Source organism: Arvicola amphibius, chromosome 3 (assembly GCF_903992535.2).
Source record: "Arvicola amphibius chromosome 3, mArvAmp1.2, whole genome shotgun sequence".
In the NCBI taxonomy this organism is placed as follows: domain Eukaryota; kingdom Metazoa; phylum Chordata; class Mammalia; order Rodentia; family Cricetidae; genus Arvicola; species Arvicola amphibius.
In genome coordinates this window covers 1-20,960 of record NC_052049.1, presented here as the reverse complement: position 1 = coordinate 20,960, position 20,960 = coordinate 1, and positions in this window count along the sequence as shown.

The window sequence follows — 20,960 nt, the reverse complement described above, 5'->3', positions numbered from 1 at the left end:
GCATACAGTGCAGGAAAGATCTGAAAGCACAAAGTCAGCTCTCGCTGTTCCGGCCCCTAACAAAGGCTGCACAGTGACTGGCTGCCTCATGCTCCTTCCCCCATGAGGGGCTGCACCCTGAAACAAGCCTTTCGCTCCACGGTCATTTCTGTCTGGTGTTTCATCACAGCAATGAGTAGAGAAACCAACACAGGTAAATTGTTATCTGCTCATCTGTGCTTGAAGCATCTTTAAAGCAGAAGCAGCATGTGGTTCGCTGTAAGGACTAAGGGAATTTTTTTTTTTTGGAGTGTTTGTTTGTTTTGTTGTCTTATGTTTTTGAGATAGGGTTTTTATTGTGTAGCCTTAGCTGTCCTAGAACTAGCACTTTAGACTAGGCTGGTCTCAAACTCACAATGATCCACCTGCATCTGTGTCCCAAGTGCTGTAACTAAAGCTGTCTACTACCACTGCCTGGCAAAAAGTATTATGAAAAAGGATATGAAACTTTTTTTTTTTGGTTTTTCGAGACAGGGTTTCTCTGCAGCGTTAGAGCCTGTCCTGAAGCTAGCTCTTGTAGACCAGGCTGGTCTCGAACTCACAGAGATCCGCCTGCCTCTGCCTCCCAAGTGCTGGGATTAAAGGCATGCGCCACCACCGCCCGGCCTAGGATATGAAACTTTATTTATAAAAAATAGCCTTATAATTCATTTAACTCATGTGCAAATTCTAAAAAAAAAAATGGCACAAAGAGCAATTGTGAGGCTTACCACATTTTCAGTCCATTGAATTGCTTGTGCAAAATCTTGTTTAAAAAAATAAACAGACCCTACAGAGAAACCCTGTCTCGAAAAACAAAAAAATAAATAAATAAATAAATAAAAATAAATAAACAGACCACAATAGGCTTTGGATGAGGTCAACCGTACCCCAAATCTTTAATTCTAGAATTATCACATTGTGACTTTTCTCTTCCCGTCCAGTTCCAATACAAACTGCAACAGACTCTGTACCCAAATGCCTGTCATTAGAAGTCTCACATGTCTCCACTGCTAATGAAATCTGGTTCTCCGTCTCATTATTACTTCCCATCCCTTGATAGCACACCACTGTCGCAGATCGTCAGTCCCTCTTCGGGCTTCATTTGCTTGCCTCAGCAGCCTTGACGTTAGGGTTAGTCATTTTATGAGATTGTCACACTCTCTTGCCCAAGAGCTGCCATTCTAATTCCCAAGAATGGGTAAGTAGTGTCATCTGCCTTCTTGTCTCCCAGTCCCAGGCTGCAAGACACTGCAGGAGAAAGTCACACAGACATGTGGCCTGGTTCCACTCGGTGCTGAGCACTCCGCAGCCTGACAGAACTTGTTCTTGTGGGTGTTTTACAGTCTTTGGTCGCCTCAATGCCACGTGCAATATTCCTTCCCACTTTGGTTCTAATGGGGTACTTTCTTCCAGGCCCGAAAGAAAGTGAAACCCAGCTTGATTTTCTTATCTAAAATTTCAGCTTTCCCGTCTGGTCCACTCTGGTCTCTCTGTCCCTTGGCATCTTCAGCCATTTTATCCTGTGACTTTGCCTTATGTACCTTCCTTACCAGGTCACTTTGGGCACTCATTGTGCCTTGTTTTGTCCTTGACCTTACTTGGAAAGAATGACTGCTTCAATTGCTTCTGCCTCCCTGCCTCCTACTCTGTCAATGTCTCCTGCTTTTTCTGATGACCTGTTTAGCTGGCTCCTCTCTGTTCTGTGTAACATGACACTATTTTGTGTTAGTCCGCTCAGTGTCCCCATCAGAAGCAGCCCCCTCTGATGCCGGCTTCCCTTTAGAAGCAACCTTTCTTCTGCAAATTCAACATTCAGAATCCACAACGTACCTGTTTTCTGTATCTCTGTTCCTCCTGAGCAGCAGTTGACCCTTCCTGCCGCTTCCATTTGTACAACTTCTCTCACATTTGTGTTCTATCCAAGATTATTCTCCAAAAATGACTGAAACAGATTAATACAAGTTTTTTCCTAACTGCTTCTCTTTCAATTTTTCTTTTCACCTAACAATGTGTATGTGCTCTCAGATTTTAAAATCCTTCAGTGGTTCCTAATTTATCTTTTATTCTTAGATTTTCTCACCCTTATTTCATCATAAAGAAGCCTGTGCTCTTCTCTTTTTCTTTTATTTAAATAACATTTTAAAATTTATTTTACATACCAAGAAATTTCCCCCCCCCTCTCCTCCTGTCCCCTTCCTTTTTCATCAACCTCCCTCCCCATCCACTACTCCTCCATCTCCATTCAGAAAGGGACAGGGCTCCTATGGGCTTGCACAAAGCATGTGACAGGTCCGAGCTCCTCCCCTGCCAGACCTAGGAAATCCATCAAGTTACCAGGGGGAGTCCCACTCTGTTAGAAGCCTTACTAAGACACCAAGATACAGAATGGTCACACACATGCAGAGGGCCTAGGTCAGTCCCATTCAGGCTCTCTGACTGTTGGTTCAGAATCTATGAGCTGTCTCTGTGGGTTCCCCCATCATGACCCCCCTGATTAGTACAATCCCTCTTCCCTTTCTTCCTCAAGACTCTCAGCAAAGTGCTTTTCTGTGGATCTCTGCCTCTGCTTCAAGCAGTTACTGGATAGAGTATCTCTGATGCCAATTAGGAAGTCACCAATCTGCTTGTAGTAGATGGCCAGTTCAGGCACCCTCTCCACCATTGCTAGGAGTCTTAGATGGGGTCATTTTTGTGGGTTTCTGAGAGTTTCCCTGGCACCATGTTTCTCCCTAACCCCAAAATGCACCCCCATCAAGACATCTTTTTACTCCTGTCCTCTTTCTAAAGCCTGAGATTAACAGCCACTTGCCCGAATTTACAGATGGAACAAAGGGAATTGTGTGTGGGGTGGGGAGACCCAATTTTCTGCCAAAGATATACTGCCAATACCCATGATATCTGACTAAAGATGAAATTATAAATTATAAAAACACAACAATAAAAACAGTCTTACAAGCCGGGCGGTGGTGGCGCACGCCTTTAATCCCAGCACTTGGGAGGCAGAGGCAGGCAGATCTCTGAGTTCGAGGCCAGCCTGGTCTACAAGAGCTAGTTCCAGGACAGGCTCTGGAAACCCTGTCTCGAAAAACCAAAAAAAAAAAAAAAAAAAAAAAAAAAAAAAGTCTTACAGGCATTACACAGATGAAGAGGCAGAAGCATGTACAATTGAGCAATGTGTTTATTAGGAGGAAAAACTAGTTAAATAAATACTGTGCAGGAAGTTTTGATCAAGTGCCCAGTGGGCAAAGGCTCCTGTTGCCCAAGTCTGATGACATTAATTTGATCTCTGAGACCCCAATACTGGTGTAACACCTGATTCTTTGTTACCCTCTCAGTACAGTTCGTGTGCCACTATACAGTATGCAAGCCAGGCAAGGGTCTGGAGATTGAAAGAACACATAAGAGATTGACCTAAGCTTGCCTTTGACTCTGGCACCATGAAACCATGAAATTGATGCTCCAGCACATATAAGCACTTCTTTTTTTTCTTTTTTTATTAAAAATTTCCATCTCCTCCCCTCCTCTTTCCCCTTCCCTTCCCTCCCTTCCACCCATACCCCTACTCCCTCCCTCTCCAAGCCAAAGAGCCATCAGGGTTCCCTTCACTATGTTAAGTCCAAGGTCCTCCCAACTCTATTATAATCAAAACACAAAACATACAGAATAAAGAAAGAATATTAAGAGCTGCAAAGGAAAAAGTTCAAGTAACATATAAAGGTAAACCTATCAGACTAACACCTGACTTCTCTATGGAAACCATGAAAGCCAGAAGGTCCTGGATAGATGTTACGCAGAAACTAAGAGACCATGGATGCAAGCCCAGATTACTATACCCAGCCAAGCTTTCATTCACTATAATGGAGATATAAGCACTTCTTAAGGAGGCTGTGCCTGCTCAGTCCTTAATAAGTCTGCCTGCAAATTGGAGCCCTTTAAGTAAGGTCTCAGCACTGGTGGGAGGAACCCTGGTATAGTTAACTAGAATAATCTCAGGAGCCAATTTGTAAATAGTGCACTCCAGGGTCCCTGAATAACAGCAATAAGCCTTTTACTGTATAACCTAGCAGTGGTCTTCAACCACAACCAATACATAATTAAGTGCAATATTCATTTGTAAATTTAGCTCAATTTGGATGGTCAAGGCATTTGCAACCTGCCCTGAGAAGGTATCCATTGTGCTAGCAGAAGCAACTGACTAAAGAAAAATCCAGCATCCATAGCCACTCTGGCAACCACAGCAATGGCCGCCATAATCATGGGATGGGTTGATAGAGGAATAATCCTTAGCACTTGGACCACCAACGCCAGCTCCTCAGGATCCCAGCAACCCTTCAGTTGACAAGCCAGTGTCTTTTTGGTCTCTTGGCTCTGTACTGTCTTCAGGCTTCTGGACAGAAAAATCCACAGCACGCACCAGATGCTCAGGTACCCACATTGGACTGTCAGTATCCTGCGGTGCCATCTGCTAGATTCTTCCATTTGACATGCGGCATCCTAGAAGAATCTGGCTGCCAATGCCAGTCAAAGCGGTACGAGATTGAGCATCAACAGTCAAAAAATTTTAAATGTATAAAATAAAAGACAAATAGTCTCTGGGGGTGGAACCATATTCCCCCTTTTTTATTTTATGCAAATAGGCTTTGAGCATATGATGCACTCGCTCACCTATAGCTGTCCTTGAGGAATAGGGTATTCCTGTTTTATGAGAAATGGAGAACTCAGCAAAAATTAGCAAAGCCAGTCCTGGTGTAGGCTGGCCCATTGTCAGTTTGTACATTTTTTGGAACTCCTATGTTCCAGGCAAAAGCCTGGAGACGGTGACTTCTAACATAATGCAATTTTTCTCCTGTATGGGCTGAGGCAAAAATAAGATGAGAATATGTATCCACAGTTACATAAACATATTGCATAAGCACAAAAGAAGGAACATGGGTAACATCCATTTGCCATTAATGATTAGGAGCAAGCCCACGAAGATTAACTCCCAAATGGGGAACAGTTAAAAGTGCTGTACACAGAGAGCATTTTTTTAGATTTATTTCTTTATTATGTATACAGTGTTCTGTCTGTCTGTATGCTTGCTGGCCAGAAGAGGGAACCAGATCTCAGTACAGATGGTTGTGAGCCACCATGTGGTTGCTGGAATTGAACTCAGGACCTCTGGAAGAGCAGTCAGTGCTCTTAACCTCTAAGCCATCTCTCCAGACCCCCCACAGAGAGCATTTTTAAACAATATCAGTGGCTTGTTCTCGAGAAATCTTAAAATGAAATCTTAAAGACCCAGCATTGAGATGAAAATGATCATGAGCATTTTCTGTAGCTTTATAAAGATTTTTATAAAGCTTTATAAAGATTTTTTACTCACTGTACAAATTTGGCGGGTAAGCTGATCAGCCAATGTATTCCCCTCACTCAAGGGACCAGGGAGGTCAGTATGAGCCTGCAAATGCCTTATGTAAATGGGAACAGATCTGACCCAAAGCAAAGTTTGAATAGCCAATAACTGAATCTGGACTCGAGATACATAGGCCATATAAGCTGCAGTTTCCAAAGGTGCAAGAATTTTGCTTATATACTGACTGTCAGTAAAAATGTTAACTGGAATATCAGCATTTTTCTCTAAGGCCATTTGTACAGCATCACTTCAGCCACCTGAGCAGATTTAGCATTAACAGGCTGAATATCAAAATCAGGAGGGGAGGCCACCACAGCTCGCCAGGTGGAAGACCCATCAGTAAACACATTCCGTGCCCCTGCCAGAGGCTGCAAAAAATGATTTTAGAAAAGCATACTGGATGATTGAAAAAAGGTGATCAACTTATCAGAAGGATAATGATTATCAAGCCTGCAGGGATTAGTGCATAAAAACAAGGTCCAATCTTTAGCAAAGTTTTTCAGCCAAGTTATTCCTGCCTGGGTATGTGATGTAATAACCTTATCAGGTAACATTCCAAAGGTTTGCTAACTAAGTTTATGCCCTTTCTGATTAACACGTAGGACAGTAGATGGATGTGAGGTAACAATTTTTACAGGTGACACATGTTCATGTACCCATAGGATGGGTCCTTGCTGCCAAAAAACTCCTGTAGGACTATGCTGAGAAGGAAAAATTATCAACAGCAGCGGTTGACTTACAGAATGGCCGTAGAAACTACCTAGCAGAAATAAGGTATGGATAAGAAGGAATATATTTGAATAACACAACTTGTAAGACATTGTGCACACTTGACAAATGCTTGTTTCTACCCATAAAGAATACAGTATGGAGGCTGAATGCAGCTTCAAGACTCATTCAATGTCAACCTCCTAAATGTTCTACACTGCTCTCACCAAGGTCTTCCTATCTGTAGCAGAGACCTTATGGATCCCAAGGAAAGGTGACACATTTGTGCAATCCGACTTTCCATTGATAATGACTCTGTAGAACTTAGATATTTGTGAAGCTGAAAAATGACCATTAACTATCTCAGAAATAAACTAATCTCCATTTAGCATCTTTCAATCTTAAAAAAAAAACTGGCTTTTGCTTCAATTTCAGGTACTGTTACCCAAAGGGAATTCTCTAAGACTCAATTGTTTGTTTTATTATATTTTTGAAGGGGCGTGGTTGATCGGCAGTTATGATTCACCAGACTAGCTTTAATATATATATATATATATATATATATATATAATTCAGCTTTAATAAAGGAAAGAAAAGGAAACTTACAAATCCAAGGTTCCAGCGAGGAGCATAGGAAAACAAAGAGCAGGCAGACCGCAGGCCCACAAGATTTTAGAAGTCAATATTAGCCTAAGGGGACACGCCTTACAAAACAACGTGAATGGCTAGGCTTCCCCTTCATATTTTTAGTCTTTTATTAATTCATACAAATTATATATATAAGTTAATGTGACAATGTTATGTTTCTATGTACTAAGCTTGATCTTACATGACCATCTGTCTATTTACCTTCACAGTGCCTTCATATCATTCCTCACCCCTAGTAAAAATTATTCTACTTTTAGGTTGATTGCTTTGATTTCCATATGAGAGAACAAACATGTGGTACTCTGCTTTCTGTGTCTAGCTTATTTCATTTAATGTTATAGCCTAATTGCATTTATTTGACTGTAAATGACAAGATTTCATTTTTTTCGTAGTTCAATAATATTCAATTGTGTATATATTTTCTCTATCCATTCATCTATGAGCATCTACATTGATTCAATATCTTCGCTATTGAAAATACTTTCTCAATAAATAAAAGTGTGCAGGCATTTCTTTTGTGGGTTGACTTCAGTTCTTTTGAATATACACTCGGGAATAGAATAGTTGGATATTATGGCACCTAAATTTCTGGTTTGGTTTGGTTTTAAGACCTTTCAGGCGATGACTGTTCTTGGTTGTCAGTGTGAGTGTAGCTCGAATTAGTAAGTCTTCTCTAGGACTTTACTGCTAGCAGTGTAAGAGGCTCTTTTCCCCTTCATCACTGGTGTAATAGTTCCTTCTCTGCTGCTGTGGTAAAATACTCTGAGCTAAGGCTCATGTTCTAAAGGCTTGCTCTCCAGTTCAACAGTGTTCTGTAGGTAGTGAGTGGATCATTTAATCTACTCTTTGGTGGATTCAAAGCCTGATAAGAGACAATGAAAAGTTTTGGAGATTGGGTCGAATTGTGTAGTTATAGGCATCAGGTTGCTGAGCTCATGCCCTTAGAGTATATTTTCCCTCTCTCTCCTTCCCTCCCTTTCTTTCCCACTCTCCCTCTCCCTCCAGTTCCAGCTAATATGAGACGGGTAGACTAGCTCTTCCACCTGTACCCTGCCTTGATGTTCTGCCTCTACCCAGGCTCACAGTAACAGGACCTATTTACTATAGATGGAAACCTTCAAAACTTGGAGCCATAGCCGGGCGGTGGTGGCGCACGCCTTTAATCCCAGCACTCGGGAGGCAGAGGCAGGTGGATCTCTGTGAGTTCGAGACCAGCCTGGTCTACAAGAGCTAGTTCCAGGACAGGCTCCAAAGCCACAGAGAAACCCTGTCTCAAAAAAACCAAAAAAAAAAAAAAAAAAAAACAACTTGGAGCCAAGATGAGACTGTCCTCTTTTTAAGTTTTTCCCAGTTATTTTTTTATAACAACAGATAATTTACCAATACATTTTATAGTTACAACTCTCATTTCTATTATACCATACAGCATATACATTTCTTAGAAAGTAAGTTAAAGGAAACAGGGGTTTAGATAGCTGAGCTAGCTTGGTTAATTCCTTTGTGAGGAAATGGAAGAGTCCTGAGTGACCACTGGAGTAGATTACACATGTTATTCACCCTTCAGAACTGACACTTGTTTCTGCATGTGTCAGCACTGTTTCTGACTCTTTCAGGACATTCCTTCTCTGGCCTCTAAAAGCTTAGATTCTCCTCTCTGGAAGCAATATGCATTGAGTTACTGATGCATTTAGGATTCAATGGCCTGACCATCCATTCTTAATTTAACACAGCTCTAAAGTTCACCCTGGCTCCTGAGATTCCCAAAGAATTGGCTCATCATCATTTTTCATTCAACCTAACTCTGCCATCTTCACTGTCATAGGCGCTGTTCCTTGAGAATAAAACATCTGCAGGTAACACTCTGTTTCAGAGCCTGTCTCCCGGGAAACCTGTTCTACCACATTTGTGATCAACAAATAATGGGAAATAATTGGCAGGATGTTTTTACCAAATAACTTGAAAATTAGAAGCTTTCTACTGAAGATCAAAGTCCAAATTTTATCCACCAAATGTTCTAAATTCCTTCTTACCCGAAGGATTGGGTTTATCTTATTTCAGTCCATTTCTCTGTTTACAGAGGGAGAAAGAAGGTAGAAACCTAGGCAATAAGGAAACAGGGACCCTACCTGGTCCATATATATCAGGGTCCTTATATATCAAGACCCAGGTCTAGGGAAAGTGATCTCAAGTTGCTAAGTTGCTTGGCTATGTTAATGATGCTTGTGGTTGGAATGTGTGCCTTGCTGACACTGCTGGAGTTGCTTGGATCTGTCACAAATGTCCCTGCTGGAAACACGGGTCATATCAAAACTGCTATATGGATTAGATCATCTTCTGCTGCTGATAACACAACAGCACAGCTGTGTGCATTTTAAAGAAAAAAAGCTATATTTGAGCACAGGGTTCTGGCCCAAGATCAAGGGGTCTCCTGTCATAATGTAGCTCTTGTTGTGAAGCCCTAAGGTAGCACAAATCTTCACAAAGGGAGAGACACAGTACACCTGTGTTTTCCCTCTGGCCAGTCTCTTTTCTACAAACCCATCTGTTTTAGACCATGTAGGTGACCTTCCTTACTCCTACTCAGTTCATAGGGGCCCTATCTCTAAACAGCAAAGTTGGGTTACTCTCAATGTTCTTAATGTGATGCACTGAAGATTAACCTGTAATATGGGGTTTAGTGAGACACATAATTTAAGTTGAAACTGTCCGATTTTATGCTTGGCTCCTGAACTTTTTCTTCATATAGCATACAGTACATCATTACTTCAAAATTCCAAAGTCCTGTCTATAATATGCAAAGCAAACTCCTAGCTGTGAACCTATAAAATCAAGATATATTGTCAGCTTCCCATAGATACTGATGCCACAGTAGCAGTGTGTACTTCCCATTCTGCAAGGAAGTATTAGAGGAACTGATAACACTCACAGGCCCGATGCATGTCCACGTAAAGCCCAGCCTGTCAGATATCCTTTGCTCTCTCTGCTCTTCACAGCAGGGATTTGGGTGTTGTCCCTGGGGGTCCTAAGCAGAGTTGCTCACCAGGATAGCCATGGGCTGTGGTAGGAGAGTAGAGAAGGAAGGGAATCATCAAGATTTGCAAAGAAAGAAACCAATGACAGAGGAAAAGAGGAGCTCAACCCGACCCGACCCCGCTTGACCTGTGCTTACACGTAAGGGACAGAGCTCACATGACAGAAGGCAGGTGCTGTGTAGATGACACAGGGTCCCAACTGCTATGTCCCTGGGCTACTGAACTTTCAATATTTGTCATTCTCAGACCCAATGTCTTTCTTGTACATGTTCTCTTTCTCAATTAACCATTTCAGCCACTGTCCTTTTGTCTTGGTCCAATTTCTTGCTCTGAGTTACAGGAATCTGGAACCCCATCATGTACCCTGATCCATGCCTTCAACAGCTTCAGCCTGATTCAAGTGGACCCAGGCACCACTCGAGTGCCCAAGGCCTGAGCCATCCTGCCTCTGTGACTATTGTGTTTCTACTTAAGTATGGAGTGTACACATGGTGGGTCATTGCCTTCTTGGGGCTGCTCTGGAGTCTTATTCCTACAGCTGCATAGCTATAGAGCCCTGTGGGTCTCTCTGTCGAAGCTAGAAGCCTGTGGCAAACTTCGTAGTTGAGGATTTTTGCTGCTCTTGCTAAGGAGCCAAGCTTAATTCCCACCACTCAACCATCTGTAACTCCTGTTCCAAGGATGCCTATTCCTCTGGCTTTCATAGGTTCTTTCATTCGTGTGCTTAGACACACATACAAATATTTGAAATAAAATAAAATTTAAAATAAGTAAAAATAAAATTGTTATGAGAACCACCATGACTCCATGTTCTATTTTCTGAGACAAGGTCTCACTATGTAGCCCTGGCTGGCCTGGAACTCACTTTGTAGCTCAGGATGGCATGAAACTCAAAATGATCCACTTGTTTCTGCCTGTCCATCACTGCGGTTAAAGGTTTGTATCATCACGCCTCGGTCTTTATCTTCTCTCTGTGACTGTATATTAACTATAAATGATAGGTTTTATTATTGACATTGCATATATGTATATTATATACTTGGGTCGTGTTCATTTGCCCCCTCTGTTACTTTCTCTTGTCCCCCTTCCATCTCTGCTGATCCGCATTCTCTTCCTCACTAGTTCCCTTTTTACTCTCAGGCCTTTCTCCTCTCCACTAGTTTCAGCAGTGTTTGCTTCCTGCACACGACAGAACCAGTACCATGTGCCTGCCCCTAGTACAAGGTACATACAGTCCACTCAAACCACGGCTACCTCACTGACATATTTCACCAGTGAAAAGTAAGGCAGCACCATACTGCTTCCCTGCCCTAGGTACTCTGTATGAAGAACCTAGGATCACCACCTAAAAGAATTTTGTTTCAGAAATCTGGAGCTATGGAGGCTGGAAGATTTCAGAGACAGTCACAAGGCCCTTTTCTGGTTGCCTTGACAGTTACTATCCGGTTGCTCAAGCTATTCATTTGCAGCACTGTTCTTCCTTGGCACATTTTCTTTGACTACAGATTTTCCAAATGTTTCTATGACATTTTCTTTTGCACTGGAAATCAATCAGAAGCACCAAGCCAGCTATGTCTGTATCTTGTTTAGAAATGTCATCTGTCAGATAAACTAGTTCCTCACTTTCAAGTTCAATCTTCCGTAAAATCTGAGTTCTTTGCAACTGTGTAAAAGGACGGACTTTTCTCCCATACACAATTGGAACATTTCCACCTGAGACTAGTTTCCTGGTCTTCTTGTCACCAGATTCTTCTGTAACTTACAATGGATACAATTCTAGGCCTTTTCTAGTGTCCCCTCTCCAGACACTGCTCTAAGATGTTCAGAGACAGTTTCAACAATGACCACATTACTTGGTATCAGTTCCCTCTGTTTCTCAGTTTTCTATTTCTACACAGAATACCTGAGGCTGGGTACATCTAAAAAGAGTTTATAGAGCCCACACTCCAGGGACTGTATGAAAATGGCTTCTGGTGAGAGTCTCCTGGCCAGTGACACCACAATGACCAGAGTTCTTGCAAGAGAAGAAATCATTGCCAGATGGGAAGATGATGAGGCTGGGGAATGCCACCCTTGCCCTTTCATAACCAGTCTCTCCCAATAACCAACTCAGAGGTACACTGGGAACTGTTACTCACTCCTGAGGATATGAGGCATGTTTTACATTTGTTTGCTTCTTAATTGGTTTTACAGAACTTAGAATTGAACTCACATGCACTAGAGAAGTGCTCTACCCCTGAGGTACATCCACAAGCTGCTCCCTTAAGTAGCCTGGGACTTCCCACCAAGCACTACCTGTAGTTACCATCACAGTGGGGACCAATGAATCCTCCAATACATGATCTCTTAGGGAATGCACTCAGACTGTCCATAGTGATATATAGTTCACAAGTTCTGCAACTTCTATATGATAGTGTCAAAGAAAACTGGCAGCAGTAAGTTGAGTATTATGGGTAAGTAGAATGTCCAGAAAGTTAATTAACTCATATTCTTCCTTCTAGTCATTCTCTATCTTGATGAAATCAGCTGCCTTTCTATTTGCAAGTACCCAATCATCTAAAAGCCTGAGTGCAGAGAGATGCCACCTATTATCAAAGAAATAAAGTTTAGATCAAAACATTACCAAAGCACTTAGCTTCCCTCGTACAACTGTATGAGTTCTTCCAGAGAGAATACAGTTCAACAACAGCAATGAAGGTATTTAAGAATAATAGGCCAGGGCCTGAGGAGACATCTTGGCCGGTAAAGTGCTTGCTGAATAGGCATAACTGTCTGACTTTGGATCTCTTTCAAACACACAAAAGCTGGCTAGTCGTGGCCTTTACACCTTTCTCTAACCCCAGAAATGTTGAGTGGAGACAGGACAATCCTTTGCTTGGAAGGCCAGCAAACCAGGGCAAATTGATGAGCTTTAGGCTCAAGGAGAGAATTTGCCTCAAATAATAATGTAAAAGATGATAGAAAAAGACATCTGAGGACAACCTCTGACCTGCACATGGGCACACACAAACAAATATATGTTTAACACACACGCACACACACACACACACACACACACACAATGCACACTCCAACTAAAAAAAAAACAGTCCAGTAATATAGTCAAAAAGATAAAACCAAGTAATTGTCTGGGCAATCAGTTCTTTATTCTTGGTTCCAAAAGCCAGGTGGTGCACACCTTTAATTCCAGCACTCAGCAGAGGCAGGCAGATCTCTGTGAGTTCAAGGCCAGCATGGTCTACAAAGCAAGTTCTAGGAGAGAGAAATCCTGACTCACAAAAACAAAATTCTTTATTTCCAGGCACCTTTACAGTGGAAAAAGAAAAAAAAAAGAGAAGGAATTGAAATAACATTTGATGGAAGTTAAATGAGTTAATATTTCCTGTGCTGGAAATGAAATCATACATTTCAAAAATATTTGTTTCTCTAAAATTATAGTAATAAATCCATGCATTCAAAAGTAAAAATATTTTCTAAGACAAGAAAAGATTTTGAGAAGGTGGCATATTTGACTTTTGTGTTTAATTCCTTCCGATCCCTTGTTTTGAAATGTATACAGCCAACCTTGCCTAATGCCAAGAGGCAGCTGGGAGTGTAGGAGTGTTTTAATATCTAACTATCTGTCAATACTGTTTCTTTGATATTATGTTGCAATGCTATATTAGTTTATTTATTTATTTATTTATTATTTATTATTTATTTATTTATTTTTGAGGTAGGGTTTCCCTGTAGTTTTTAGAGCCTGTCCTGGAACTAGCTATTGTAGACCAGGCTGACCTCGAACTCAGAGATCCGCCTGCCTCTGCCTCCCGAGTGCTGGGATTAAAGGCGTGCGCCACCACTGCCTGGTGCTATATTAGTTTTTAAATTCTAGTTTTAATGTAAAGTCCAAAACCTTATTGGGAATTTTTCATATTTTATGCTATTGAAAATTATTTGGCTTGATAAATTTTGAATATATCTTTTATTCAATGTATACATTTTTATTTTTTTAAATATTTATTTATTATATATACAATATTCTGTCTGTGTGTATGACTGCAGGCCAGAAGACAGCACCAGACCTCATTATAGATGGTTGTGAGCCACCATGTGGTTGCTGTGAATTGAACTCAGGACCTTGGAAGAGCAGGCAATGCTCTTAACCTCTGAGCCATCTCTCCAGCCCCCAATGTATACATTTTTAAATATACATTGGTGGATTGTCAAATATTGGTATATCTACTAGTACCAATTTCCTAATTACTGACAGATTTTCTTACTTTAAAAATAGAAGAATTCAAGAATACCACTACATACTTCAACAGAGAAGTGATGGTTGGGAATCTGTCCTAATTCTAAATTTTCCACGAAAGCCCTGGTGGTATTGACTGCCAAGTATACTGTACTATTCCCTTGAGTGACAGGTTTACCACATTCATTTCTGACAGAACATCTGCCAAATATCCAAGTGTGAACAACAAGATTTGTCTACCAATCATTCTCTTAAACAAAAACGACATTCCAGGACATATGACATAGGTTCTGCCCACAACTCAGTCTCTTGAGTTTGTCTTCACGAGGCAGCCATCAGACAGTACACAGTAGGATGTGACATTTTGTCATACAACACTCTAAAAGAGAGTACAACAAAAAGGGACTGATTTAGTTAAATTCATTTGTACCACTGCATTGGTATTTTGGAGTGAAATGAGCACTTTATTATTGTACCAATAACACCCTCCCCGCCCGTGAGAAATGAAAGGACCATTATTGTGGCTTGGGATCCTGGCTTTTGTGCGCTAGGCCATGAGGTCTTTCATTCTCCGTCACTTTTTCTTTTTTGTCACAAAAACAAGCACAGAAAAATTAGGAAATATAATCTTGCTTTTTGCATAAAAAGTTATGACTTTGAAAACTGAAAATGTCTCAGCTGTGCCTAGGAATGGGTAAATTACATCTTAAGATCTATTGTGCTAGACCATATTGGCTTGAGGGTAAAAAGCATTATCTTAGTAATGATGGGTATTGAGTTTCTTCCTTCATCAGGGCTAATGAGAGGGTATAGACTAAAATTATAACTATTCTTTGTGATTTGAATTACAGCTACAAAATGGATTAAATGTACAAATCCAAGAAAATTTGTTAATGGCCATAAAAATCCGTTTCCACCCCATCATAGAAGTTCTACAAAACATGACCATTGAACCTTATGAATTATATCTATTTTTTAAGTAACAGTGGCTATGTAATTCACCCTGTCTGTTTCAGTTCGGCTTCTTCTCTGCCTCTAAGGCAAGTGAGTGCCCACGGCATTGCAGTCTTTTTTACATCTCGAGGAAAAATAATTGTGCCAATTCTCTTCATGTGTTCTGCATAAAAACCCCCATCCCCAATATTTCCTGATACCATTCTAATACAAAAATTACTGCGGGGTAAATTTGCTTCCTTTTCCTCATTATGTCCACGTGGAACTCAGCATGCTCATTATAATAGCCAAGCATGTATTCAAACAGAAGGCAAGTTACCCTTCTGCCTTCCTGCTTCTCCAGGCTAAACAATCATAGATATTAACCTTTCCTCTCAGCCTTTATTTTCCCACTCTTTTATCATTTTTGTTGCTCTGTGCTGGACTCCCTCTGGTTCTGCCACATTGCTCTTAAAGCACTCAGAATAAAACTAGGCACCTTCTTTAATAAGGTCTTCAGCATTGCCAGCAGAGAAGAAACACGATGTGCTGGACCTGAAATGTCATGCTCCTCTTAATATATAAGCATCGTAGGCCCTTAAAGAACAACCTCGTTTTGCTGACTGGTCTTCAGTCCTAATTCTTCAGTAGCTCTGGAGTTTCTGATGTGGTTGTGTTGATGTAGACAGCTGCTCTTTAATCTCTGCTGCTCGCACCTGGCTTCTGATGGTCACATCTTGCCCTTGCCCTGTTTGTGTTCCTCAGGTTTTCCCTGCCAATTTCCCTAATTTATCAAGCTCGCACTGAACTATTCCTGGCTCCCGAGATGTAAGCAATACCAACCACTTAATCTCATTCACACATGCTCCATTTCCAGCATGTTAGAAATTCATTAAAAAACCCTGCTCGATGTGGGGCACATTGTTTTGTAGTTGCAGAAGAGAAGTGCAGGAGCTAATGTGGGCTTCCCACAGGAGCCTCCTTCCTACGTTTCTGAGAACACAGAGGTGCTTTTATGTCATCCAGAGCAGAAATCAGCACATACGGCTCCTGTGCATTAGAAATCTTACCTCTTCCCAGTAGGACCAATCAGCAGTGTAAAAGATACAGTTGGGGAGGAAAAGGAGGCATTAATTCTTTTACAACAAATCCTACATGTGCAGCTAGGTTAAAGGTGCCAATCTGAACTTCAGGCTCGTGGAAGGATCCAGGGTTTCTCCAGCTTGGTTTCTCCAGTGCATGAGAATGTCGTCCACACTTGCCTTGTTCAAGCTGAGCTATCTACAGCTTGTCAAGAGCATGTGGGTATGAAGGTGTGTGAGCCAGTCTCATTTCTTTTTCTTGTCGAGAGCACACTACATGTAAGTCATATCTACTCTCCTCTCTCTTCTGACACTCCATGTATCCCCTCAACACTGCCCTTAAGTGCATGTATTTGGGGCTGAAGAGTAAAGATTGGGGTTCCTGAAAAAAGCAAATAAAACAAAATGAACCAAAACTGTGGAGTCTTCCTTCTTCAGCAGCTAGTTCTGTCCAAAGCTCTTTCCCTGCAGATTGGGTGCTTTGACAGCTTCCCCCATTCATGTCGAGTCTTCCTTCTTCAGCAGCCAGTTCTGTCCACAGCTCTTTCCCTGCAGATTGGGTGCTGTGACGGTTTCCCCCGTTCATGTCGATGTCTTGACTGGTGCAGGCTATGCAGGTCTGGTGTAGACACCCATATTGTTGGCTGTTCATGGGAGCCACATCTCAGTCCTGTCCAGAACACAGCATCAAGCAGCAGACAGCCTAATCCTTGTGGTTTTTACCATCTTTGTCCTCCTGCTTTTGTGATGGTCCCTGACCTTGAGGTGTAAGCCTTGTATTCAGGATGTGTCTGCTGTGTCTGGGCAGCCCAATATCTTCATCCCAGCTCAGGAATGACGTGGGATCCTCACACTTTCACTGCATCTGCGGGAATATATTATCTACAAAAGACTCTGGAACGGCCACTCTTATTATTAGAGGATTGGGGGAAGATAGATTTCCATGGAAAACCACTGAAGATCTGCACCACTTAAGATCTTACCAGCTTAATTTAATCAGAGTTATGTATCTTACTGAATGGACAAACTGAAGTGTATGAAAATACCTCTTTCCTCCATAAGTGCATATCAGCCTTGCCCATGAGAAGAATTGTCTATAGATTAAGTTTACATGCTCTTGTATGAATGAGTGAGCCAAATGTCACCTGAGGATGACTGACCTTCTACAACATCTTTGTACCATTGTAGTCCCACCAACCCTTCACGGTTCTCTCCAGCTGATTACTTATAACTTGGATTTAACCAAAACTCAAACTGATATAATTTTAAAAAATGACATTAGAGAGAGAGAGACAGACACCATTATGTGACAGGGCTCAATGTGGAAGGTTTATTGGGAGAGAGAAATGGAATGGGGCGGCAGAGAACAAGAGGGGAGGACAGAGACCTGCCCACCTTTTTGGAGGAGTGGTGGGAAAGAGAGGGGGAAGCTTCTCTCTTAAAGGGGGGCATAATGCATGCACAAGTCCAAGTAGTCAGGATCTTGAGTACTGGCAAGCACATGTGTGTATCCTGCCAGGTCCCTAGGGCAGGCCAGAGCAGGTGCCTGAATGCTATCAATATCCATGTAACACAATTACTTCCCACTGGTGCAAATGCGAGAAGGAACCAGATAATTTGTGTCTTGTGGATCTGCCTTTGTGACACATTTTGCCACCCCAGGGCTAAGGCACCTCAGGTTATACCTTACTATAAATGATTCTTCTGTCATTTTGCCTGAATAACTTTAAGTGATATTCTATAACATGGTCAAGTGACTTCTGTCACGCTTATCTCACAGAAGACGGAGGCCAACATGCAAGTGGCAATTTATGCCCAAATAACTACGAGCATTAGTGGACACTATTGGGATTTTGTTACATTCATGTAAAAATTGTTTTAAAATTTTTTGTCTCTCTAAATTTTCAGTGTATCTAGGAATTAAGTCTTAGTTCCCATTACCAACCCCCAAGCTGCGAAGCATATTTAAGTAACTTGAATACAGATCACACAAAGCCAAAGACCAGACTACCGGACTCCCTGGGCAGTAAAGATGGTTCAGGGATTAAGATTTTGTGCTGCCTTGTGGAGGGCCTGAGTTTAAATTCCAGATTAAGGGACTCAGAGACTCTTAAAGGCAATTATTGTTAAAAATCCAGCTCAAATGATACCAGACACATCAGTCTCCATGAGCACCTGCACTCATACATATGTGTATCGCATACCCACACAGACACTTACATATAACTAAAAGAAAATGGTGATCAATCAATTTTTAAAAAATTAAAGAGAATGAAATCGGGACTTTACCATATTTGCATTTGAGCATAGCATAGTACAAAGTTTCTGATTATATTTTCTTCCTTATCAAAGTTTATGTCACCAACGACAGTGCACCCAAGTCTCAGGGCATATTTTGTAGGTACAACTGGTCATCAAAACCCAACAAATTCTCCCTCTCATTGTTGAAAGGCTCCATGGACTTGTTTTCCCACAGTACTGGGGACTGAGAGTAGATCATTGCCTATGTAAGTGCTACCACTGTACTACAGCCATAGATTAAAATGAAAACGGAACAAAGCTCAGAGACAGGGTGTTACTGACTAGCCCAACCTGGTGTTGCATCTGCACTGTTTCTCCCTCAGCATACAGTTATCTTGGATGGCAAGTCACTGCCACCAGGCCCAGTTGTCATTTGGGCTTCAAACAGGCATGGTTGGTTTAATGTTATCAATTTCCAGATAATTCCAGATCCCTGAAGCTAGGGCCTGCGAATATGATCAGTGTGCTGTGTCTCTCACTAAAGAAGTAGGGCCTTTCCTAATTTAGGCCTAAAGGAGCAATTTGGTCTTTGGTTTTTCTGCTTCATTATGGAAAAATTATAGTCCCTCTGTTATGTTTTTGCCTAGTAAAAATTAGAATATGCAGATAAGGAGTAAAAGCTTACTGATCTGTTAGTGTTGCTGGAAAATGAGTAAGTATTATCAGTTAAAAACAAACACTGTTCAGGTTAGTTACCCTATATCCTCTCCTGCTGGCAATGCCTAGAATCCTTCTGTAGAAGAATGAAAAGAATGATGGAGATTGATATAAGATTTTGATAAAGTGATGGCTGGTTGTCGTTACAGAAAATAAGCATGTTATCGACACTGACAAAAACAGAATAACCATGTATTTTCATGGGAAACATGAATCAACCAGGGACCAGGCTTTGACCGACGACTCAAAGCTGAATCATGGTTTGGGTCACACTTTGAACCATGACTCTATTATTACTGAGAACAGATTCTCCAATATCTGAAAATATCTCCTGCCTATTGTTTGAACTGCTTCACAAAGAGTGAGGAAATATGATTCCTTCCTTATGCTGATTATGGAAATAGCTGACTTGCTTATTTATATTTTGCCTTACACGTGTTCATTTCTATCTGTGTTTATCTCCTTTGTCTTCCCTCTTAATAGTTAGTCAGGGCTGCAGACACTTCTTGATGGATAAAAATGCTTGCCGTTAAAGGAGGAGCACAGAGTTCAGAGCCCCAGAGCCCAAGGTTAAAACACAGTGGCATGGTGGCTTGCCTGTAACGAAGCTCTCAGCTCTCCAAGGCTAGGACAAGTAATCTAGATAGACTTATTTTTCCTTTTTTTTAAGATTTATTTTTAGCTTTTAATTATAGGTGTATATTATATGTGCATGTGTGGCGGGGTGTGCATATGCATGCTTGAAGCTGGCCACAGAGGCCGGAAGAGATCATTGGATACCCCTGGAACCCAGTGTTACAGGTGGGCTGTGAATACCCTGATGTAGATGCTCAGAAGCGAATTCAGGTCTTCATGCAAGAGCAGCTCTCAACTGCTCATCTATCTATCTGTCCTTTAGTTGATTTTACTACAATAAACATACCCTTTTAATTCTAATGATGTTTACTTTAAATTTAAAGTGCTTACTTGATAATTGGAATCACTTTGATCTTGTTTTCTATTTTGTCTTGTGAATGTAAGGACTTTTGAGTTTTTTTCTAACTCAGCCCTGTCCAATATACTTTCTCACACTTGTTTTTCAGTTAGGATCTTTAACTTTGCAAACTTTAGCTTTCTCTTTTCTATTAGAATAAAAACTGTCTTGAAATTCTTAATCATAATCAAGAAACCATACACTTGATCTCAATAGTTAGATTATATTTTCAACCCAAATGTCCTCTTTATAATTTGATTCTCTATTTTAATCAGTTTGAAGTAGATCTTGAACGGTTAATAGTTTACAAAGAACACAACAGGATAGCATAGTTTGAAGCCATCATACAGCAAGGCATCTCCTTTCTCCTTGCCACATTTGTGTGTGTAGCAGTGTCCCCTGAGATTGAAACATTGCATTCTGCAAGGAAGCTCCTTAATCAGTGTAGATAAACAACTCAAAATAGCTTCAGGAAGTTCCTGAAACCACCCAGATTCTCTGAGTCTCTCAATGCCAGAGAAAGTAATAAAAAATGGTAGTTTTTCTCAAACTGAACAGAGCTAAGCTGTAAGGAAGACTCTCGAACCACATCAGCTCTCAAGAAGAGGCAGAAATCAGCAGAGCAGCCCGGAAAAGGCTTAGACAAACTGAGGCACCTGGAAAGGATGCTTTGCAACCTGTTGAGCTGCCTGCAGGCTGTGCAGTGTGCTCCAGGTCCCCAGCTTCACGAGGTGTCACCCAAACTTGTGTGGGTAACCCCTCACCCATATTCCTGTTAGTAACCCCAGTAAAACTAATGGGTTCACCAAGCTGGGTTTTGTTGTTATCTGTACTTTGGTCTGTTGTGGGTTCTGATGTGGGGTGAGTAGACATGCGTGTTGTATCTCCCTAGGAAAGGTTTTATTTCACACACTTACAAAAGGATGGGAATTTCTTAGAAACATAATTTTTAGGGGTCTCATGAGATGACTCAGTT